This window comes from Zalophus californianus, chromosome 14, assembly GCF_009762305.2.
Source record: "Zalophus californianus isolate mZalCal1 chromosome 14, mZalCal1.pri.v2, whole genome shotgun sequence".
Classification (NCBI taxonomy): Eukaryota; Metazoa; Chordata; class Mammalia; order Carnivora; family Otariidae; genus Zalophus; species Zalophus californianus.
In genome coordinates this window covers 14,835,884-14,860,850 of record NC_045608.1, presented here as the reverse complement: position 1 = coordinate 14,860,850, position 24,967 = coordinate 14,835,884, and the positions used below count along the sequence as shown (strand labels likewise).

The 24,967-nt window shown below is 38.5% G+C and overlaps 1 protein-coding gene across 1 annotated transcript in view; it reads left to right on the top strand.

Annotated features, from left to right (window-relative positions):
- Window positions 1–1,957: 1,957 nt before the first annotated feature.
- Window positions 1,958–24,967, top strand: part of TAOK3 (TAO kinase 3) — a 190,925-nt gene continuing 167,915 nt past the window's right edge. Inside the window, 1 exon segment of the mRNA XM_027576560.2 lies at window positions 1,958–2,232. The gene's annotated coding sequence lies outside the window, so the exon portion shown is untranslated.

Below are 24,967 nucleotides of genomic sequence, written 5' to 3'. Positions count from 1 at the left end.
TGAGCAACTTGGGTTTCCATCAGAAGTAATAATCATAGACCAGAAAAGGCACCAACATTTTAGAAATTACAGTTCATTGATATAATGAATCAAAAAAAAAAAAAAAGAGAGAGATTTGACTTCATTGCTAATTGGTTTCTTCAAGACATGGAATTTTTATCTCACTTATGTTTTCTTTCTACTTGATTGCAAATAACATCTGTTAATGGTCATGCATTTCTTTTTTTATATGAATAGACACAATTGACAGTGAAAACTTACTCCATTTCTTCAATCCATATTCCCAACTGCATTATTGGTAGGATGAGCTCTTAACTAATATATGCTCTTTAAGAGAAGGAGAACCTAGTCAAAAAAAGTTCTGTCATGACTTTAGTCTTACCTAACCTTTAGAGTTGTTGAATATAATAATTTTGGGGGCTCCTGGGTGGCTCAGTCAATTGAGTATCCGACTTGGTTTCGGCTCTGCACTCAGCAGAGAGTCTGCTTGGGATTCTTTCTCCCTCTGCCCTTTTCTTATCCCTTCTAGAATAAATAAATAAAATCTTAAAAAGTATATATATGTATTATAATTTTGGATAATCTCTCTAGGCCTGTAAAAATTACGTTCCCCCAGGATTACCTTGAAATCTCTCATCCCTTTCCAAAATGCCAGTCAGGACTGCTCAGGAGGCACCTACTTCAGAACTCAAATGAGGTCCTGCCAGCCTCATTTCCACATACCCTAACACCCAAATTTAAAGGGAAGCACTGCAAATGGAATGGAGTATCATTGTAAAACACTAGGGAAAACATGTACAGTGTTTAGGACACAAATTCTGTCAGCAGGAGTTCACACAAGAGTTAATGATGGAGAGTTTTCTGAGAGCCAAGTCCTGTATACATCTAACAAGGCTTAGGATCAAATTGTGTGCCCGAAATGAAACAATTTCTTCTTCATAAAATGCTGAATTGTCAAAGTCTGTCAACTTTGGGGTTTATGAGTAAGAGCAGTTTTCAGTTTCTGGTATTGACTTAACATATCCAGCTTCAAAAAACATAAAGAATGGCTCTGAGTAACACGATGCACTTTTACCCCTGGCAGACGAGTCTCTGATTATCACACGTTGCACTTTGGCCATCAGTTCACACAGAATCATTAAAACATTGGCCTTGAAAAAACGAATATGCTGACTAAGCGCGCTGAAGCCTACCACACAGTTCCTGTTCCTACTGTCAGAATGATTATCAAAACCCACAAACTGATTATTTCTCAAGTTTCGTCCTTGGGCCTACCAAAAGGAGCCCCAGGGGTGCTGAATGCTTTACTTGCTCACAGTATACACCTCGTATAAAGATTTTTGCCTCCCAACAGCATTAGACTGACGTCTGTTGAACGCAATGCAAGGGCAACTCCCTTGCCAAAGATATAAAAGAATTTAAATCCAGGAAATATTTACAAGTCCGGAGTGAATTCATGCTATATTAATTGATGGCATCATTACTTAGGGAGCCGAGCAAGAATGGAAGAATGGGGGACCTCCTCAAAGGCTCTCACACGGTGGTCCCCGGGAGTCCCAGGGGGCCTTGGCCGCTGGGAGGCTCCCAAGAAAAGTAAAGGCGCAGAGGAGTGCCATGAACTTTGACCCCAGCACGGCACAAACAAGACCGACCGCACCCCAGGAGGGCCCGCGGGGTAACTGAAGTTGCAGGGTCTTCCGGGTCTGAGGAAACCCCGCCCCGCCCCGTCCCGCCCCGCCCACCGCCAACTCCGCCAATCCTCAGGCGCCATCGACCGCTCGGCTTCCCAGGCACCTCCAATCAAGTACCTATATCCGGCCCCATGCCTGTGCCCTGCGGTCAGGGGAGGTCAGTAGAGAGCCTATCGGAGCCGAGCTGGGGGCGTGGTCGGGGGCAGGGGGCGGACGAACTGAGACCGCGGGGCGGAGCGCGCTCGGCGCAGTCGGGTGCGATTGGCCACCCCTGGCAGCAGCCGCACCTCGGACAGCAGCAGCCGCGACCGCCGGAGGGTCCGTGTGGCGCCCGGCGGCGACGGCGGCGGAGTCCTGCGTGAGAGTGGGACCCGACACCGAGACCGCGGGCGGAGGCTCCGCGTGGCCGGACCCGACACTCAGCGACCCGAGCGGGGGATCCTCCGGGGGACAAGCGGCAGAAGAGCGACTCGGGAACAAGTGTGGGAGAGGAAGCGGCGGCGGCGACGCCGGGCCCGGGGGTGGTGACAGCAGGTCTGAGGTGAGAGCACCGGGGCGCGGTACGGTGACAGAGTGAGCCGAGGCAAGAGGACCCTGGGCGGAGTGAGGTCGGGGAGGACTCGAGTGACGGGAGTCCGGGGGCGGGTTTGTCCGGACCGGGGAAAGAAGACCCCGAGAGCGGCCGGGATAGGGGTCTGAGCGGGAACCTCGAGAGGGCTTGGGACAGCGGGTCTAGGGAGAGTCCCCGAGCGAGCTTGGGACAGCGGTTCTAGGGGGAGTCCCCGAGAGGGCTTGGGACAGCGAGTGTGAAGGGAGAAGATCCCGAGAGGGCTTGGGACAGCGGGTCTACGGAGAGTCCCCGAGAGGGCTTGGGACAGAGGGTATGAAGGGAGGGGACCTCGAGAGGGGCCGGGACAGCGGGTCTGAAGAGGCGATCCCGAGAGGGCTTGGGGCAGCGAGTGTGAAGGAAGGGGACCTGAGAGGGCTTGGGACAGCGAGTATGAAGGGAAGGGATCCTGCGAGGGGCTGGGACAGCGGGTCTGAAGAGAGGGGACCCCGAGAGGGCTTGGGACAGCAGGTCTGATTGGGGAACCTCCCGAGAGGAGCCGGGACAGAGGATTTAGCGGGAGTCCCCGAGAGGGTTTGGGACAGCAGTTCTGAAGGAAGGGGACCCCGAGAGGACTTGGGACAGCAGGTCTGCTGGGGGGACCCCCCCCGAGAGGGGTCGGGACAACGGGTGTGAGGGGGACCCGGAGACGGGTTTCGGAGCGCGCGAGTGGACGTGGAAGCGGGGAGCGAGCCTGGGTCGGGGTCGCTGCGCCGGGCGAGTCCGGACTGCCGGCAGCGCACAGCGAGGGGAGGCGTGCTTCTCCTAGGTCTGCAGTCAGCCGCTCTCCCCAAAGGTGGTGTGTGCGATAGGGGACAGCCCGAGCCCCCGTGACTCTGTGGGTGACTCCGTGGAGCAGGGATTATGTAATGAAACCTCTCCTAAGTAGAACGCAAGGGCCGGAGGGTCTGGCAGAAGCGCCGAGATCTTGGCGAGAGCGGGAGACCGGCTGCCCGACCTCTCTGTTCACTGGCCCCCTGGCTTCTGATGTGTTTCTGAGAGTTTGACACGGATGCCTTGAAAGTGAGGGGCTTCCTGATATTAATACCTTAACGAGAATGTGAGAAGTTGGAGAGGGCTTCTCCAAGCCACCACAGGCCAGTTGAAAGGGAAAGGGATCCTTCTGGAGACCCATGTTTTGGATTAATTGGGATGGTGATGGTGATAGACCCTGTTATTTTTCATTTCAGCTCAGGAAGCTGAGAAAGGTTTCAAGATTAGGCAGCACTTTGGTATCCGTTTACCGTGCAGATTCAAAGGAGCTATACATTGTTTAACTTTGATGTGTTGGAGATAGTTGGGAGGTCAAACTAAAGGAGGTATTGGAGTGGCTAAACTGACAGCAATTTCCAATTAGATTTCTCATCCTAAAAGCTACCAGGACTGAGCTTTAGGCATGATTCCAGGACAAGCTAAGGAGAGAGATAAGCCTATTTAAACCAGACAGTGTGTCCTTGTAGGAGGCAAGTGTGTCTCTTAAAATGCTGAAACAAATAGTGGAAAGCTGGAGGGGGTGGGGTTTGAGGGGTAGCCTCCTACTTTGATGGATGTGAAAATTAAACTAATGACCAGGCTAGTTGTTCACAGTACTTAGGATATGTTAATATTGCCCTGCCTACCTTTCAAATGTTCTCTTGAATTGCACATGCTTTGTTAACAGTTGGACCCAGCAGTTTTTGCATTTGAATTTTTTAAACTTTTTCTCTGTGTGTTGCTCCTCCTCAGCCCTTCTTTTACCAAATAGTTTCTTTTTTAGAGGAGCAGACTTAGAAAATGATGGTTTGGGAAAAATAATGGGGAATGTCATTATCATTTCACAGTTACTTAGGTATATTCTTTATTTCTGGTTTAAAATATGTCTTATTAGAAGCTTTTGCCCTTGTATAGTAATGGGCAGCTTCAACGAAGGGGAAGAAAGAAATGCTGCTTTATTTTCCAAAGACATAATGGAGAAAGCTTACATAGAACTGCCTATTTAAATCAAAGACAAACATTATTGAAGTCATTTTCATCAGGGTGATAGTAAGTAGAGGACATGGGTCATTTGGGGATTTTATTTGGTATTACCTGATACAGAGCAGTTCTTATATGACTTCAGAGAGTGTGGAGCTGGATCTGGTTATGAAAATCCCACCAACTAGAAGTCCTCCCCTAAGAAAGGGAGATAAGAAGAGCAACAACAGCAAACACAAATTTAAAATATGACACTATAATTTATTTAAGATGTATTAAGTATGATTTTTTATGCTAAATTTATTTTTCCAGAACTCTAGGTCAAATTCAAGTAAAAACTGAAGTCAGTTAATTCAAGAGGTTATTTACAAAGGGTATATATTCATTATGTAGTGCACGTAACTTTTGAAATGGTCTGTGGAAGAATTGGGAATCTCAGTACCAGTAATTCTACAAAGTAATAGAAATGTTTGAGCAGATAAGCTCTTTGATCATACTTGTTAGCTCATTTCTGACTGGTACAAATGGTAGTTTCTTAAGACAAAACATAAATTTTAACTCCTTATAAGAAAAGAAAGTGTTCTAATACTCCCCGGAGTGGTGACTAAAGCAGTCATTTCAACCACATTACGTTATGGTATTGATCCAGAGATGATGAAGAGAGATTCATTGTAATAGAATTTTTAGTGATAGGAGGGGCCTATAGTGACTTTTTATTCCTTGGGGTGATGAGTGGGTGGGTAAGAGGGTAGGAATTGTGTGGGAATTTATTTTCATTTATTTCACAAAATAAAAGTACACCATAAGAAACTATAAATATGTGAAGACATTTTGCCTGTGCTCATTTAAACTATTTCTTTTCAATTAAAAAAATATACTGAAAAGAAATTAAGAAGGAGCTTTCCACTTCTATATGAATGGTTATAGCAACAACAGAATGTAAGTCCTTTTGGTTTGGAGTTCTTAAACTATACTTACTCTTGGTTTAGCGGGATGCAAGTACTACCCTGTAAGTACAATAATCCATTTTGCCCGTTCTTTACCACTTGAGTCATATACAGTCAAACCATTGTCATCTCAGAATCTACCTTGATATCTAATTTGGTTTAATATTTAAGCCACTCTGAATAAAAGTTCTCGTTGCTTGCCAGTGTGCATATTTGTTGGTTTCAGTAGTGTAGAAGAATGAATGAAACCTATTCGTACTTTTATTTTAGAGCCTCTGTTAAAAGCCTCTTTCTTTCATAATCTTTTCCTCCAGCCTTTGTTTCTTCCCTCCCCCCAAAAGAAAATAGACTGACAGACAAACAGAAAGCTTCCACCCAAAAGTGTTTTGTGACTCTCCTAGGGGAAGACTGCTTTTCAGTCTTCAATGAGATTCAGTGAGCTCATCTTCAATGATTCTTTCAACCAGTGAAGACAGTTTTGAATTAGTTCTGAGTTGTGAGATATTGTACAGTTGCAGTTCAGCACAGGGAGTTTAGATTGTGATTATTTAGCTTTATCATCCATTTAATTGGTTGCTTTGTTATTTATGAAGATTGGTTAAAATTTTGTTACTGTTTCTAGAACGCAAACTGAGTAAAAAAAAGAACAACAACAGAAAAAACATAAGGGCATCTATCAGTCTGGCTGTCCTTATAGATATATAAGATATATAGAATATAGATATATTGAGTTTATAAGCCAAAATGTTATCTAACTCATTTCTAAACTACACACATCAAATTAAAAACAACTTTTTAGAATTTTTAGGATAACCAGCAGGAATTAAATTGATCATTCCAGCTATATGTTATTATATTCCCTGAATATTTTATAAATCAACCTAATGTATTTTTTGTCTGTCTAACCTGAGATTTGTTAGAGACATTGAATCTAAATTATTTCCATTTTACAACAGAATGACTTAGGGGTCAGTATCTTGATTTGTTAACACAGCTCAGCCTCCTAACCATTGTCAGCTATCCCACACATACACATTTTTCATCCCCAAAGTGAGTGAGAAAGAGATTTTGCCTTGGAAAAGACACTTTATACCCAGGAAAACCTACTCCCATTAAACAAAGAGGTATAACCCATGTGGCTGTAGGTACTAACACTGAGAATTTACGTGCTGGTGTCTAGTCTTTGGGGCCCTTCCACTTTAGCAAATTCAACCCCACAATATACAGTTTGTTACACTTAATATTTTAGTTAATTATCAAACTGCAAATTGGAAGACTTCAGTTTTACTTCCATCCACTATTTCTGATGGACAAATAGGATAACCCTTTATTTCTGGATCAAACTAGGACTCTGGGCACTATATGTTTATTTTTACATATTTCAGCTCTGTCTAATGACACAGGCTTATGTCCACAACAATCAAGGCTTATGACAATTCAAATAGATATTATTTACCCATTACAATAGATGGCACTAATCAAGGCAGAATGCTTTCTTACATAAATAACCTAATTAGCCTTGGCAGTAGACACACAGAATCGTAGATTGTGGCCAATTTTCCATTCTGTTGTGAACATTAGCCTTTATTTTTGAAGAGTGTGTGCGTGAACACACAAGTATTGCCAGAAACCACATATAGTTTTTAAATGATCTAGGTCAAGAATTAGTAGCAGAGATACAAAATTACAATATTATGCTTCATGTACCTTTATGTTTCTATTGTCTCTTGTGTAAAATTTCTCTTCTCTCATTGTATACCAGTTCCTTGTTTACATGTGTTTGTTGGTCTTTTACTATTCTGTGAGCACTTCAAGGCAGAGCTAGGTAGTATTCATCTTTGCATTCCCCATGGTAAGTTCAGTACCAGGCACAAAGTATGAAGATGCTCCATAAAGATGCTCCATAAATGTGAATTGAATGAGCGAATGAATTAATGATGAGCAAATTAGTAGATGCTACTTATGTTCACACTTTGTTTCTTATACACCAAAAAAGACAGGGATTCAGTTAGAGTGAATGTTAGCATTATTCATCTGTCATATAAGAAACAGCATGATACATTGGAAGGAAAAAGGACCTTATACTCAGAGAGACCTACGCATCTACTTCGGCTTTGTCATTATGCCAGCTGGCTTACCCTGGGTAAATTACTGAAGTCTTAAAGCTCTCAATTCTCTCATCCGTCAAATAAGAATACATACCTTACAGGATTCTTATAAGGAATAAATGAAGCAGTTTATGTAAAGCACCGAGCACAGTGACAAGCACATGGAAGTGTTTAATAAATCATAGCTGCTTATTATTTTAAATCATTTGAAACAATTTTTATTGTTTTTGCTGTATTCCTAGTATCTAATCAGTTGCTAAATCCCACGGCTCCTGACTCCAAAAAGAATAATTAATAGATTCACATATAGGGAAATTGAGACAGTGAGGGTAAGTGACTTCCCAAGGTCAGACAATGGTAAATTTGACCCCTGTGACCTAGATCTGGTTTTTCAACTCACTGCACTTTCCACTTCATTCCTCTCCATGGTCCAAGAAGGAGCTAAGGGCCTTAATAAAGTGCTAGGGAAGGACTACTGTGATGATCTTCCAGTATCCTTTTTCATACTTCCTGTATACATTGTTTCTGTCTTACTCTCCCTAAAGTACAGCTCTGATTTTGTCATTCACATGTTCAAAACTTTAATAATTCCCCATGACCTACAGAATTCAGTACAGATTTATCAAACTGTTTTTAGGTCCCTAATGCTCCATAATCTGTGTGTGTGTGTGTGTGTGTGTGTGTGTGTGTGTGTGTGTGCGCGCGCGCATGTGTCCTGTGTCCCAACCAGACCAGCCTACTTACTGGCTGAGTACATACTGATTTGCCATCTTCAGGTCTTTGTTCCTGCCATTTCTTTTCCCTAGAATGCCTTCTTCTTCTTCTTTTTTGTTTTTCTTTTTTTAGATTTTATTTATTTACTTGAGAGAGAGAGCAGAGGGAGAGAGAGAAGCAGGCTCCCCGCTGAGCAAGGAGCCCAACAGGGGGCACAATCCCAGGACCCTGGTATCATGACCTGAACTGAAGGCAGATGCTTAACCTACTGAGCCACGCGGGCGCCCTTCCCTAGAATGCCTTCTGTTTCTCCTTTTTCTGACCTACCTCTCATGCCATCTTCCATGAGGCCTTTTTTGATCATCCTCCTTGCTTCTCTTTCTCTTGAATTCCTTAAGTACTTTGTATGTTTTCTTATTACATTAATATTCTCTCTGATTTTACGTTATACAGTTTGTACTTATCTTTCCTAAATATCCATCTTCTTGATTTTAAAAGGACAGTGTCAGACACATCTAACCAAGTACCTTGCACCTAGTATCTGCTCAAAAAAAATTTGTTGAATTGTATTAAATTTAAATACTTAATTTAGGTTCAAAAATAATATTTAAATATAATTATTGCCACCAGGGAAGATAACAGAGATAATTCTTAAGTGAAAAATTCACTTCTGACCCTGGCAGTTGGTAAATTCAATGCCAATGCTAGCAAGTATTTGGAAACTCATATGTTCATATTTGGCCTGATAATATTCCCTAAAGTAAGTTTTGACTCTGAGTGTTTGGGATTTGTTATTTTTGTTTCCTTAGGTAATGTTTTTATCTGTAAGGAATGGGTTATAGCTTCAGGTCTTTGGAAGTTTCCAAACTTTCTCTCAGTATTAGCAAAAAATAAAATATGATTCCCTTTCATTTGCAACAGAAGGTGGTTGTTCACTTGAGTCAGAGGTAGAGTCTGGGAGAGATCTAATACTCTGCTCTTCCAGAGCAAATTCCTTACTTCGTGATGCAAACAATTTGCAACTGTGAACAGGTAAACTTATTAACTTACATAACTTATTGTTATTCCTTCTATATAGTATTTTTGTCCACTGTGCTTAGTACCTTCTGACATAACAAATATTTTATCTTATATTTCTATACTAGAATGTAGACTATGAAAGCAGAGATTTTTGTTTTATTCATTGCTGTATCCCAACCCATAAAACAGTGCCTACCATGTAGTAGCTGCTCAATAAACATTTATTGAATGACTAAGTAGATCAATTTGTCTTTGGGAATTCCTCCAGTTTGTTGGCTTTTAAAAAGAGAGTTTTGTTATTTTAAGCATAGGAAGTAAAATCCTAAGGAAGTGTTTAGCTTGGAAGACTAGAGTTTATCTGTGTATTTTACTCTTTCTGGGTTTTACATTTGTCTTTGAGCTGCCTTAAACTTACTATATTTTTTGTTTTATTGATTATAAACAAAAGCCGTTCCTGCCACCAAACCATATATCTGAAATGATTGTGTCTCAGTCTGGCTAAAAGCTAAGAAAACTGTGTTCATTGTAACAAAACCTAATAGAAGCTTGCTGGCATAGCTCTTAGGCATTAAAGGCTAATAAGACCAAAATTTTAATAAAATTCAATACAGGGACATTATCCCGTTAAAAGCATTTCACTTTTTTTTTTAAGATTTTATTTTATTTATTTGAGAGAGAGAGAATGAGAGATAGCACAAGAGGGAAGAGGGTCAGAGGGAGAAGCAGATGCCCCGCCGATCAGGGAGCCTGATGCGGGACTCGATCCTGGGACTCCAGGATCATGACCCGAGCCGAAGGCCGTCGCCTAACCAACTGAACCACCCAGGTGCCCCAAAAGCATTTCACTTGTTTTACTTAGATGGTAATATTAACCCTGAAAATTGGTCAGATCAAACTGCTGATATTAATTTGGGGTTATCAGTTTTCTGCAGGTATAAGTAATTGGGGTTTGAAATGTGTTTTAAGCCTGAATTAAAAAGAACTTAGTCACTGGTGACTCATGGTAGGAAGTTTTTCCTTTTCCCTGCTGAAACATACGCGATTGCTGCCATCCTGGCTTTTTTGAAACATTGAAAACATAAAGAATCCTGCTTTTATGTACTATGTTCTAGAAAAGCTCTTTTAGGTTTAAAGTGGTGGCCTTAATTACAGTGTTTTTTCGTAATGAGCACCACCTTTGACTTTCCAAATTTCCATACGATTTTTTTTAGTCACTGCCTTTATGGAAGTTTTCTCATCATTATGTGAAATTACCAAAAGTCTACTAGATCTTGTGTGAATGACCACAAGGACTTTGTCCTGCTCATTACTGTATTCCTGGTGCCTAGAACAGTGCTTTGTACAGAGGGAGCAATTTACATATTCGTTGAGTGAAGTCACATACATTCTCAATAACAGTGCGTCTTAACAAAAATAATGCAAGTCTGTTGAAATAAATTTTCTCTAGCCCTGTTGAATTAGGTAATTGTCAATTCTCAATCAAGCTAGTTTGGGAGGCTCTTGAATTAGCCCAAGGTAGTTCTACCCTAATAGTTCTTAGCATTGATTGTGCCAACCTGCAGTCTCCTTTAGTGGTTCACTTACGAAAGGAAGAGTAAATCGGCAACACCCAAAGGCACTTGCACCTGTGGGAACCAATGGGCGTCCTAACAGGAAATACTTTCAGCTTGCAATACCCCATAGTAATGTGCAGCGCCCAGGTCACGCTGTTTTATCTGCAGTTCCGTATTAGGATTGTACAACGTTTCTTCAAGATATATATATATATATATGTTTAAAAGAGAATGAACTTTAAATTTGAGAATTAAAATGTGAACGATTATTTCCATTTTCTTCATTATCAAGGAATTGGTGAGTCTTCCTTTAAGTAAGTTCTTTCTTTACCTTCTAATGTTGTGTGCCCTGAAACCTTACTCCAGCACACAGGGAGAGGGGGAATGGAGGGTACATAAGTGTAAAATAATTACAACTTAAACTGATATTATCAATAGTAATAAGCAGTTGTGATCTTTACATTATACATTGATGGTAACTATTGATAGAATTTCATAGATTTGTTTAGCTCAACCAAGTTTTCCTCTTTTGTAGGGACTGGGGGAAAAAATTCAGTAAAAGTTTTTAGAAAGTTCTTTCCAAAATGTCAAACTGTAAACCTGTATACATTAATGTAATGCTGTTAACGCTAACTCTCTGACCAGGAAGTACTCTCTTGAAGCCCCATTTATAAAACTGTGTCTATAATAACTTCCTTTCTCGGTATGAAGGTGCTGATAGCGTGGTGGTGTTCCTACAACTTAAGCTGAGCTCTGTTTTCTCTTTCCTAATGAACAAGAAGCAGTTTTTTTAAAGAAAGTCATCTCTGGGGCGATCTTATTGCTGAAGCTAAATAAAGAATTTTTAAAGTCTTTAGAATGTGGGATTGGAGATGTAGGACATGCGTTTGAGAAGATCTGTGAGTAAGCTTGGTATTTTGTTTTGCACTTAGCATTTTATTATAAATATGGTTTGTGTCTAAACATTGCTAATAAACTCTTTGTTGAATTTCATGCGAATATTTATGGCCTTAGCTCAAAGTCCAGCTGAGAGTAATCAACCTCAAAAATTACTGGATTCCTTTGCTCTATTTATTTTAGTTTGTAGTTTGAGATTACACAAATAAATATTAGTGGGAACTTTTTTCAGAAATTGTTTGATTTTTTTTTTCCTATTTTCTGGATGAGTAAGGTAAATACTGAGCTGCAAATAAAACATGAATATCTTGTCAGAAGAATCCTTTAAACAAAAATTTTAGATATACTGAAGGCTATTTTTATTAAATGGATGCAGTTTGTGCTTATGATTGATATTCCTGTAAAACAGTATTTCAGAATGAAGCTACTCAAAATGGCACACTGTTCATCCTAGAGATCTTAAAAATACCAAGGCCATGTCCTATTTTTCTTTTTTTCTAGCATGGGAAACTAGGATAGAAATGAGCAATTTCTGAGGTGTAATGCCCAATTTAGAGACAGAAAAGTCAGAAGATCTGATCACATTTATCTTGTTTTGTAATTTTTTTGTTTTGTTTTAGTACATAAGGTTAGTTACTTATTAAAGTATAAAAATATCTTAGCCATGAGGTAATTTATGCCACTAGTCCATAAAATGAAATTAGCTGAAGTAGGAAAGTAAATAATTTGTTTAAAGGCTCATGGTTTGTATGTTGAAAAATTAATGCAAAGTATTTTATTAGCCAAGAAAGCTGCCTTAATAGTTTCTTTACCAATTTCACTAGGCTCTTAGAACAAGGTTGAAATGAAATGTGTATAATCCTGACTTCCAAACTCCTAATGCTTTACATGTTAGATGTGTAAATTAAAGTCTTGCAATTGTACATAGGATGCATTTTCATTCAAGAAGCATTGCAGTGGATATTAGTGATTTGGGGACTCTATGCTTCTGATATAAAAAAAATTAAAACTTTCAAGTGATCTTTGAAATGTGATATCATAGTGTGCTTTTTAAGATTTATGAATATTAAACACTTAAAAGTACAAATTATGTTAATTTCAGTTTTCATAGATAGGGAGGCCTTTTATGGTTGTTATATCAGCACTCCACAAGTATCCCAGTCATAGCTGGGATGGTGGTGGGGCAGAGGAAGTAGGTGGGGCCTCACAGTAGTGACAGATTATTGCAGATTATATGGCTGCCTGCCAAAAGGCCACTAATTGGAAAAGTGGAAGTTACTGCATCCTATTAATTTGTACATATTTATTTGTAACCATTTATAACTGCTGGTTTCACACACAGATGACAAGTTTTTTTAAACTTCTGATCCACTTGTCATGTGCTTAATGTTCTGTTCTTTAGTTTACCTTGGTCATATTCCTTGCATACTCTGCAAAGATCACACTGACCATTTTGTGGAAGACCGCGTGTTAGCAGAAAAAAGGGGAGGGGTGCACAGAACTTTAAACCATAACTGCTTTACTTTCTAGCTAAAAGTGTTACAGAGTTAATATGTAAAGTGTCCCATCATATTTAGGCCATTTCCATAAAATACTAATAAAAATAATCATGCCTTGTGGAGGAGATTGTAGTTCTCACTTGTATTGGTTCAGTTTGAAATTCCTGCTGTTTCAACATACAAGGAAGCTTTGTAGAGGAAATATGACATCTCTGCCCAGATGCATAAAGAGAATTACAGTGGAGAGTTATTTTTAGAGGTGTCTTCTTATGAATATATTTTATGTACTGAGAAGTATCTCTCAAAGTCTAGTTTCTGTTTCAGGGTCACTGGCAGAAGTTAAATACGTTGCTCAGGTCACTGGATATTCTATTAAGAAAATACTTTTAAAAGCATTTTGATGTCACCAACAACCAGCCTAGTTAGTCTTGACCTGGCTGATCTCAGTGATAACATTTGTCAAAAATGTAACCAAATTGAGAAGATATTGAGACGCTATCAGTACCATCAAATAGTAATATAAATGTACTACTAAAAGAGGGGACAATTAACTTCCATTTCATAGCAGTGTCCCACTCTCCTTCAGGAATAGAGTGTGCTGTTCTCAGTATAAGGAAAGGTTAGAAGTGAGTCGGGGAATCTGTCCATTTGTATCACTGACAGTTCTTAGATGTTCTTCCCTAACTCTTGTACACAGGGAGTAACTTGTCCAGGTTCCTTATACATGTTACTTTTGGCTCGGTCACATATGTTTGAGGTTGGCAGTGTAATCTAATAATTAGCAAGAGCATATCAGATGAATATGTCTGCCACTTACAGCTTACCAACTTTGTGCCCTTATACAAATCCCTTAACTCTTGAAGCCTTGGTTTCTTCAACTGTAAAATGAACACAATCATAGTACCTACTTTATGGATTATTGTGAGGATCAAGTGAGATTATGTATGAAGGGAACAAGTTTGGCTGCACATTTGTAAAGAGCTCAGTGAGTGATAGTAGATATGGTTATTTTTGCTGTTTTTGCACATTTCAGTTCTTATTCACAGTTCTACCAGAAAATGATCATGGGAAGAAATATAAAACAATACATGCAATCATGTATAGATAATAGAATCAGTCTTACTAGAGTAGGAGTATTTAAAAGTACCATGGGATCACGTGAATGAAATCTATAGGTCTTATTTATGCCATTTCTCTTACCACATCATATACTTCCTATCCTAAGGGGCAAGGGGAAGCAGGGGAAGAGTTGACTGTAGATAAGTGACTATTAATATAAAAAGTTAGTTAATGTGTCAAATTGAGCTTTAGTAACATTTTGTTTCTGTTTTTCACATCAGAAAATTTCCTCCCAATTTGATATAGCACAGCCTAGGAAAGCAACATGGCCAAGTGTTAATTTCTTAAGTCATTTTCTCAACAGTTTGTTTTCTTCTGACTGGCTCACTATCAGATAAAATTAAGACTATGTCTCAAGATTTTAGATCAGCCCTAAAAAAGTTAGGTTTTTTTAGGGATGTTGTTCTGGTTTGGTTTGGCTTTATTGGGGTAGAACCACCCAATAAAGAATATACATTTGAGTATAAAGAAGAGTGTTTTCTGTTTTCACCATCTTAGTGTCGGGGTTTGATATCCTGTAATGGGTCAGTTAACTTTGATTATATGTTGAAAAACAACTAATTTTTACATAAGCAGATTTTCTTTTTTTTTATTTTTAAAGATTTTATTTATTTGAGAGAGAGAATGAGAGAGAGCACATGAGAGGAGGGAGGGTCAGAGGGAGAAGCTGACTCCTGCTGAGCAGGGAGCCCGATGCGGGACTTGATCCCAGAAGTCCAGGATCATGACCTGAGCCGAAGGCAGTCGCTTAACCAACTGAGCCACCCAGGCGCCCAACATAAGCAGATTTCATGGGGCCGTGCTAACAAAGCAGATGTGAAATCTGGGGGCACCTGCAGTAAATTCACCAAAGAAGGCAATGAAACTACTTATAGGGTATTTGAAAAACATTTAAGCTTTGTGAATATATTTTTACTGTTGGAAATTTCCAGGTCTTAATCTGTAGTATAAGCCCTTTACCTGGTAGCAGCCTTTGCATTAGTCTGTCCCATTCTCGTTCCTGATACCCCCTAGTTTTGCAGTCTCAAATGCCCAGCAGTTTGCTGCTAGAATACACTGTATCTCTGTGCACCTGTCTTACTCAGACCCTTATGGCCTCTTTCCTGGACTACCACAGTTGCCTTCCTTCATTTCTGTCTGTTTCTTTCCAACTCTTCCTGATTAACCTTCTTTAAATGTTACTCCTCCCCTTTTCAGAAAGCTTCACTGGTTCCACGTTTCCACCACATTAAATCTAACCTCTTCTGCCTGACTTTCAAGGTCCTTTCTAATCTGTCCTACACTACTCATCCAGCTTCATTTCCTATGTTCTTTGGCCTTTTCTTTCTGCTCTATTGAGGTCAGCCAGTCTGTCTCTACCACACGCCATACTTGCTTTTAAGTCTGCGCCTCTGGTACTCTATCTCCTTCATTCAAAAAGCCCTCCTCCCTGGGGCGGTGGGGGGGGGGGGCGGCGCCTGAGTAGCTCAGTTGGTTAAGTGTCCAGCTCTTGATTTCGGCTTAGGTCATGATCTCAGGGTCCTGAGATTGTGCCCAGCACTGGGCTCTGCACTGGGTTTGGAGCCTGTTTAAGAGTCTCTCTGCTACTATCCCCCCCTTCCCACAAAAAAAAGCCCTCCTCCCTTCTCTCTGCCTATTCAAATTTTACCTTTTCTTCAAGATCCTGTGTAAAGTTTACTTCCTGTTTGAAGTAAAATCAATTTTGCTGCAAAATCCCAGATTTTTAAATTAACAAACCAGTGAACAAAAGTGTGCATAGTATCTTAAATCATCCAGTTTTATCTACACTAATGATGTAAACATTTTGAGTACAAGGACCATATCTTCACTTCAGTCTTCCACAGTTCATGGCAGAATTCTGAGGCATCTGACCTTGATTTGAAGGAAAAGAAAAGAAAGTAAATCTATTTTATCTTGCCTATCTAAAGTCAAGTTAACAATCCTAGTAATATTGAAGAGACCTGAATGTTTCTCCAATTTACATCAGGTCTGTCACCTCATTTACAGAAAAATGCGAGGTAAATAAAGACAATTTTGTAACTGATTATAGATTGACATGTTTGCTTCTCTTTATGAAAAACTATGTACATGTGTATCTATATGGATATTCATATATATGTGTGTTTGTTTCCTTTATTAAGGATTGAGATAGCCAACTGCTCTCAGAGAACTTTAGTTTTGATATTACAACTTTCCATCCTGTCACTATAAATTAAATGTGATCAATAAATTTTATGTAATCGAGAAGTATTTTTATCCAATTCTTTAAGTAATGTAAGTGTAAATGCCTACTGTGTATAATGTTAGGCTCTGTGAAGGATATTGAAGTTAATCACATATGATCCCTTCCCTCAAAAAACCATTAAGGAATTCTATTAGGGAAAACAAAATATATACTCAAGAGCTTAAACATAAGAATACTTGTTACTTCAAGTGGATGCCTATTGTTTTAATTTTCAATCAGTTTCCTGTCTTTTGAAATGATACATGCCTTCTTGTATTGATGCCAAAGAGCATATAGGACAAAACAATTGAAAAAAAAATTAAGAAAACTCCCCATCATTATTTTTCCAGTTTTACTGAGGTATAATTGACCTATAACATTCTATTAGTCCAAGGTGTACAACATAATGATTTATGTATATATTGTGAAATGATCACCACAATAAATTTAGTTGACATCAGTCACCTCAATACTTTTTCCATTGTGATGAGAATTTTTAAGATTTACTCAGCATCTTTCAAATATACAATTCAATGTTGTTAACTATTATCACCATGCTGTACATTACATCCCCAGAGCTACTTATCTTATAATTGTAAGTTTTTAACTTTTGACCACCTTCACTCATTTCCCCCCACTCTCTACCCCCTGCCTCTGGCAACCACCAATCTGTCCTCTGTATCTATGAGTTCAGGTTTTTTTTAGATTTCACATATAAGTGAAATCATACTGTATTTTTTTTCTCTGACTTATTTCAGTTAGTGTATTGCCCTAAAGGTTCATCCATGTTGTCACAAATAGCTGGATTTCATTCTTTTCTATGGCTGAATAAGAATCCATTGTATACAGATACTACATTTTCTTTACCCATTCATTCACTGATGAACACTTCGATTATTTCTGTGTCGTGGCTATTATAAATGATGCTGCAGTGAACACGGGAGTGCAGATACCTTTTCAAGATAGTGATTTCATTTCCTTTGGATATATATCCAGAAGTGGGATTGCTGGATCTTATGGTAGCACTATCTTTAATCTTTTCAGGAACCTCCATGTTTTCCAGAGTAGCTGCACCAAATTACATTCCCCCCCTTTTTTTTCTTTTTAATGTATGCATTCCTTTGTACTGATGCCACAGAGCATAAAGGACACTCAAATGAAAACCTTTAAAATACAAAATGTTTTACATTCATAAAAGTGGATGTTTGGAAATGTCTGGTTAATGCTTTAGATTTTTGTGTCAAGGCTTGGTTTTAGATACTACCTTTCATCACAAAGATTAAGGTTAAATAACTCTGTAAAGTGTTGTACTTTTAGTGCCCACAGAATAACTGCTGTAAGTCCAAGATGCCATTCATATATAACAGTAAAAGCTAGTTAGATAACATGCCAGTGATAAAAAGTTGGAATTATGGACTATTCAATACAGTTTAGGATTTTTAAAAAATCATTTCCCAAAATAACAATAAGGTTTTTCCTTTTTAAAGGGCTTTAGAAGTTATGTAATGATTTCACATTATTTCGTGAGTCTCACAACTTTGTGAGGCATTATTGTTCTCACTTTATAGATGAGACTATTGAGGATTGAGGCTGAGAGGAGTTAAGTGATATACTTAAGATCACACAGCTAGTAAGTAAGTGGCAGAATTTACTTAAACCCAGATTTGCTGATTTAAAGGTTAGACCTCTTTTCCTTTAGACCACAAATCCAAATTGAGTTATTCAGGGAATAAAACTCATACTTTTTCCTGTTTCCAGTTAAGATAAAATTCACATAACATAAAATTTGTCATTTTAAAGTCTACAATTCAAGTTTTTAGTGTATCCACAATGTAATGCAACCATCATCACTATCTAATTCCAGAACATTTCCATCACTCCAAAAAGAAACCCTATACCTGTTAGCATCCCATCTCAATTACCCCATCCCTTGGCAACCACTAATTTTCTGTCTCTATGGATTTTCCCACTCTGGATACTTAGTATAAGTGGAATCATAAAATATGTGAATTGTTGTCAGACTTCTCCACTTAGCATAAGGTTTTCAAGGGTCATCTGTGCTATGGCATGTGTCAGTGCTTCATTTTTATGTATGACTAATACTCCATTAGGTTGATAGATCACAGTGTATTCATTCATCGGTTGATGGACATTTGAGTTGTTTCACTTTCTGTCTATTATGAATAATGCTACTGTGAACATTCATATGCAAGTTTTTGTGTGAATATATGTTATCAATTCTCTTGGATATATACCTAGGAGTAGAATTTCTCATAATTATTTTTGTAAAATAAATCAAATGGAAGTGCTTCAAAATTATTTCTTTTAAGTCCTTCCTTCACAACTGTCTCAGACATATATACACACAAAATTGTTTATTTAGCTAATTTGTTTCCCACATCTGTTCTTCAGAAGTAGGGCAGAGGCAAACTTTAGCTCAGATGCTGAATAAGAAGTCTCTAATTCTAAGTGAATGTAATCTGAATTCAACACTGCCTGGTACATTCAAGGTACTGTGGAGTATAGTATCTCTTCTATTGCTAGTCATATTCAATTAATGGAATCAAGAAATGTCCATGTTCTTTCAAAGTAAGGCAGAATGGCATCAATGCCCCAAGAAGTGAAGTACTTTCTATGCATGAGGAAGGAAGAGATTACTTCTGCACTAGGGAGATGGGGTAACTTGGAGATAGAATTGGAGCGGAGTCTTGAACACTGGATAGCTTTCCAGCAGGTGTGCTGGGGCATAATCTGTGTATTTTTTAGCCTAGTTCAGACATTGTGAATAAAATATAGGAGACCTAGGGACAGTGGCAAATCAAAGGCCCTTGAATCCTATACAAAGAGGTTTGAACTTTGAACAGTAGGTAGTGGGGAGCCATTTAAGGTGCTTGAATAGAAGAGACTGATGCAATCAAAGCCTCTGAAATATGACTCCATCAGTAGTTGGTAAAACAACTTAAAGAGATTGGGGATGAGGACTTGGACTGGTAATGAGGTTCTGGAACTAGGACAGCCTCAATGCAAAGAAGAAGAGCAGCTTGTGAGTGATTTATTGAGGACATTGGCCGCATGAGCGAGATAGCTGAAAGCATAAGAGTAAATCAGATCAATAAGATAAAGTGCAGAGAGAAGAGAAGGGGCCTAGTACAGACCCTTGTGTTAAGAGGTGAGCAAAAGAGGACAAGCTAGGAGAGGTGGGTTTGAAAGGAACTTCTAAGAGGAAGGTACCACACAAGCCAAGAAACAAGATGTTCCATAAAGGTTATAGAAGGATATGACCTGAGAAGGATCCTGTTGGATTTGAGGATTAGGTTAGAGCTAGTGAGTCCCCAGAAAGGTTCCCTCTCCTCCTCTCAGTAAATGATACCTTGAGCATATTGTAGGCCAAAAGGAGACTGCAGAGAGCAATGGAAGATTTAAGGAAAGTGAGAGGAGTAGATTAATGAAATGAGAAGGTAGTAGGATACAAAATTAAAAGATAGTTTCTTTGGTGGTGTTGGGGGAGAGGTGTTTAACCTGTAAAAGGAAGACTAAAGGATGAATTCAGTTGAGTGTGTGGGGAGGTTTTAAGATGGAATGGAGAAAAGCTGAGGAAGCTTACGTTGGAAGGCAGCTATGCTCACCACTATACCACCAACGCGAAGCTTACGTTGAATAGCCTCAAAGTAGAATTTATAGTATTATTGCTTATTAGTAGCGCTGTAGATAGAATAGTTAAAATTAGAGGGCCACCAGCCTGGATGGCTCAGTTTGTTAAGTGTCGTCTACCTTCGGCTCAGGTCATGATCCAGGGTCCTAGGATGGAGCGTCTTGGCTAGGACTCCCTGTTCAGCAGGGAGTCTGCTACTCCCTCTGCCTCTGCCCCTGCCCCTCAACTTGTGCTCTCTCTTGCTCTCTCTCTCAAATAAAATCTTTAAAAAAAAATAGAAAATATCTTGAATTACCTCAGGCATATGTAGAAGGATTAAATTCTGTCTTTCCATCCTGTATAAATCTTCATTCTTTTAGTTGTGTACTGAACATCTTTGCTGATGCTTTTAAATGCATTTTCCTTCCTAAAGCATAGCAGCATGACACAATATATAGCTACCAGTTATGCTTGTTGAGTCCATTTTCCTGCTAATTATTCAAGGTGTGTATTTTGAGTGCTAATAATATTGACAACTCAAGTGCAGTATTTTGTGTAAAAGTTCATAATCCTGTTTGAATTTTTTTAAAAGATTTTATTTATTTATTTGACAGAGAGAGACACAGCGAGAGAGGGAACACAAGCAGGGGGAGTGGGAGAGGGAGAAGGAGGCTCCCTGCAGAGCAGGGAGCCCAATGCAGGGCTCCACCCCAGGACCCTGGGATCGTGACCTGAGCCAAAGGCAGACGCCTAACGACTGAGCCACCCAGACGCCCCCTGTTTGAATTTTTTATATAAACATTTTTTTCTCTAAAATATTCCCCATACTAATATTATTGTGCTTTCTATAGAATAGAAATTTTTTAGTGATCCATTTTAGTGTAGCAGGCACTGTGGAGACATTGTAATCTGCATGATATTTATTTGGTTAAAAGTAATAATGATTGAAAAAAAAACCAGTAATCATGATGAATAGATATTCCTGTTTTAAGATGTTACAAAGTCAGGTCCTTAAGAGTCCTGAAGTTTGTTCCCAACAAGAACACGTGTTGGTAAATGTGTAGAAATGGAAGCAAATATCTCCCTTGTTCCCTTTAATGTTTTCTCCTATTCTCCACAAAATGGTGGGAAGTCCTTGACCCAAGGTAGCTCTTAGGTAATTTTTAACAACTATATAAATAACATATGCTTTTCATTTTAACAAATAGAAAATATAGATGAGTAATTAGAAAATAAACGTTATCCTCTATACTGAAATATATTTTGACATATAACCTCCCAGACTTATTTAAAAATATAAAGCATTGATTAGGGGGGCACCTGGCTGGCTCAGTTGGTAGAGCATGCAACTCTTGATCTTGGGGTTGTGAATTTGAGCCCCACGTTGGGTGTAGAGGTTACTCCAAAATAAAATCTTAAAAAAAAATCATGATTAGGAAGGTTATATTGCATTATTATATTGTTTTATAAGCTGTTTTTTAACTTCAGCAGTTTATCATTATACCATATAAACAAATACTCCTATTTCTATCCCTAAATGTACTGTTTCCACATCATTTTAAACCAGCATTGTTTTATGGATATTCAAGGTGGATTTTTTTTTTTGTTAGTTTTTATTCTTACAAATTGTCCTAAATACCTCCTTAGTTATTCATCTCCAGTATAACTCTAGTTTTCTTTACAGTCATAGAAGATTCTACAGCAGATGGACCATAAGAACCTGGTTTCCAAGATCATGTTTTGTTTTCTTTTCAAAAAGGGTGGGGGAATAGCATTATTATACTGTGTGTCCTAACAAAGGCTTCCATTGCTTAAGAAATGTCCTCTTTCCCACCCACTAGAAGCACAAGCTAATAGTGTCTGACAGTTCTGTCGACCAACAAGGTTTGAAAGGATGCATACTTATCTCTCTAAACACATGGCTTTTTCCTTGGCCTTCATCTGCTCCAGAGGAACTCCAGCTCCCCTTCTTCCCTTAGACTATCACCAGCCTTCCTTCCTCTTATATTCCTGACTATTCAGGAATTTTTTGTTCAGTTTTTACATTCAAACCTCTTGGTTATAAGCCAAGATCATCATTAAGAGGGGGGAGACTGGATTTGTCCAAAGTAACCAGTTATTACAGACAATTAATGAATATTTTGTGCCCATTATTGTAATGGCTGTATTTCAGCCTCCTTAATTTATTCTTTTGTATTTAAAAAAAAATTGTATCCAGATCTGACCCTAAAAATTAGATATTTTCATTCTCATCATACTAAAACTTTTACTACAAATTTATATCACTACAGTAAATATGAATGCAAGTGTAGAAGGTTTTCAGTCGGTTCAGTAGGCTTGGTTTTTAACATTTTATTTAATGGCTAGATGATTGAGTAGACTAAGCTTATAAAATTTGCTAAGTGATCCTTAACTGGCTAGCATCTTAGAAAAACAAATTAAAGTTGTAATTGTCCTTGACAAGGTAAAGTGGTGCCTGGGTATTAATGAGAAGTTAACTGGAAGACTTGGAAGTTAACCAAGTGATTCAATGAATGACTAAAAACACACACACACACACACACACACACACACACACACACACACACACACACACACACACACACACACACACACACACACACATACACAAAATGTGGAACTGTAACAGGGGCCTCCAGACTTTCAAAAAGCATGGCAGAAAGAGAAATAGCCTTGCTAGATAGAGTATTGTTAATTATGGGAGAATAAACTACTATTGTCATTTAAAAAGCTATAATACTGTTAATAGTATTATTAATAGAGCATGATTTCTGTTGCAGTTAAGGAGACTTTAGCTGAATTCCACTAGTTTCTAATAGTATTGACAGAGGAGAGATGCATGCAAGTGATAAAAAACAGGAGTGAGATCAAAAAGTTCTAATTGCCACATATCTTTCATGTTACTGAACATATCACTTTACGATAGTTGCTGATACCACATTTCTTAGATGGATGTTCCATCATTGTCAACAGATGAATAGGTATTGTTGATGTGAACACTGCTTCTCCCTTGTGAGCCAGGTAAGATGGATGGTTGTATTAGATTGTGGTGTTCCGTCTGCTCTATATATCAACAGAGATTTACACCTGCACTTTTATATAATAACTGAACAAATCAACTCTATAATTGCCTTACCTGAATCTAGTGGATTATATTTACTATGACACCTGCTTTCACTTTGTTTTAAAAGAATCAAGAGCTTGAGTTTTTGGATTCTGGCAAGTCAGAAAAAAAAAATTAGAGATGTATACAAGATAAAGGACAATTAGTACATTAGGGACTCTGGGGGAAAATGAGTGAAGTCAATATAAAAAATAAAAATAAACAGGATCAGAAGTCAGTCCTTTGTCACTGTTCTAAATTTATGTGTATACAGGGCTTCTTATGTTGTAGAACTTGGAAAAAAGAAGTTCTGGGGAATTTTTAAAGAATCTGAGTTTATTTTCATTTATTTCTTCTTAAGATTTATTTATTTATTTATCTGACAGAGAGAGAGATACAGCGAGAGAGGGAACACAAGCAAGGGGAGTGGGAGAGGGAGAAGCAGGCTTCCCGCAGAATAGGGAGCCCGATGGGGGGCTCAATCCCAGGACCCCGGGATCATGACCTGACCCAAAGGCAGATGCTTAACGACTGAGCCACCCAGGCGCCCCCAAGAATCTGAGTTTAAAAGAAAACACTAAAACTCCAAAATTACCATCTCTGAATTGTTGTCTTTAAGTACTTCCTTTAAATTAAATGTATTGATGGTTTAATTTGATATCATTCTGACACTTTATTCTACAGTTTGCTAATACGCCTTATGCACCTAATGCAGCTCCCTGAACATATCAAACAATAAGTATTTAAAATTATTTTACTGAGTATTCTAAGTCCTAGGTTTAATGTAAAGTGTCACATATATGGAGTGTACGGAGACTCCTGAATTTCCACGACAATTTTTGCTTTTGATTAATGAATTTACTTCATAGTGAAGTGCTATCTAGATTCTACCAATATCTGTGGAAGGGACCAGTGTGTGTGTGTGTGTGTGTGTGTGTGTGTGTGTGTGTGTGTGTGTGTGTGTGTGTGTGTGTGTGTGTGTGTGTGTATTTAAAACCCGAGAAATATGAATAGAACCTGATATCCACATTTTTTTGAAGACCTAATAATTTCTGAGGTTTACAATGTCTCACAACACAGTACCATCCAATATTTTATATTGTATTACCTATTTTATTTACTGTTAGCACACAGGTTTATAACTCTTCGTTGTATTACCTGAGTGAAGAGTCTGACATTTACTATGTTGATTTGTGCAAACTTCTGGGGAGGATAAGTTTCTAACCTTTATTATTTCAAATGTTGATCTAAATGTGCTTCCTTCTCACTTGTCTAACAAGATCTTTTTCAACACATTGGAGAAAATATTCTTTACCAAGCTTTAAAAAGGATAAAATTCAAAGCTATTTTGTACTAATAAAAACTTTTACTGATCATATTTACATGGTAGTGTCTGTTAACACATTAGAACATAGTCTGTATCAGCAGATTGATTCCTTAAGCTAGCTTTTCACTGGAAGCACCAATATTATAATAACATCAAAGCTAATTATTCGCTGAGATGAGGAAGCCACATGGTCCCTCCCAACTCTGAAATCCTGTGATTTCAAGCTAATTTCAAACGAAGGAGGAAGTCTTTGGCTAAAGTAAGATAGTGAAAATGTTAAAACAAGCAAGTGAGGAATTACAAAAGAGTTTTGTTAGCAGTCTTTAGTGGAAGTGACTTCCTTGATAAAAATCTTATTAAAACCATTATAATAGGCAATTTTTAGTTAAAACTGAGCAAAGAAGGAAATGTTTTGAAAACAGGCAAAAATGAAATCACCGCTTCCCCTTACTTTTTTTTTCTATGTTTGCTTAGTTTAACCATGCGCCCATACATTTGTAGCAAACATATTAATAGAGTGACAATCTGGTTACTCCTTTTATATTAGATTTAA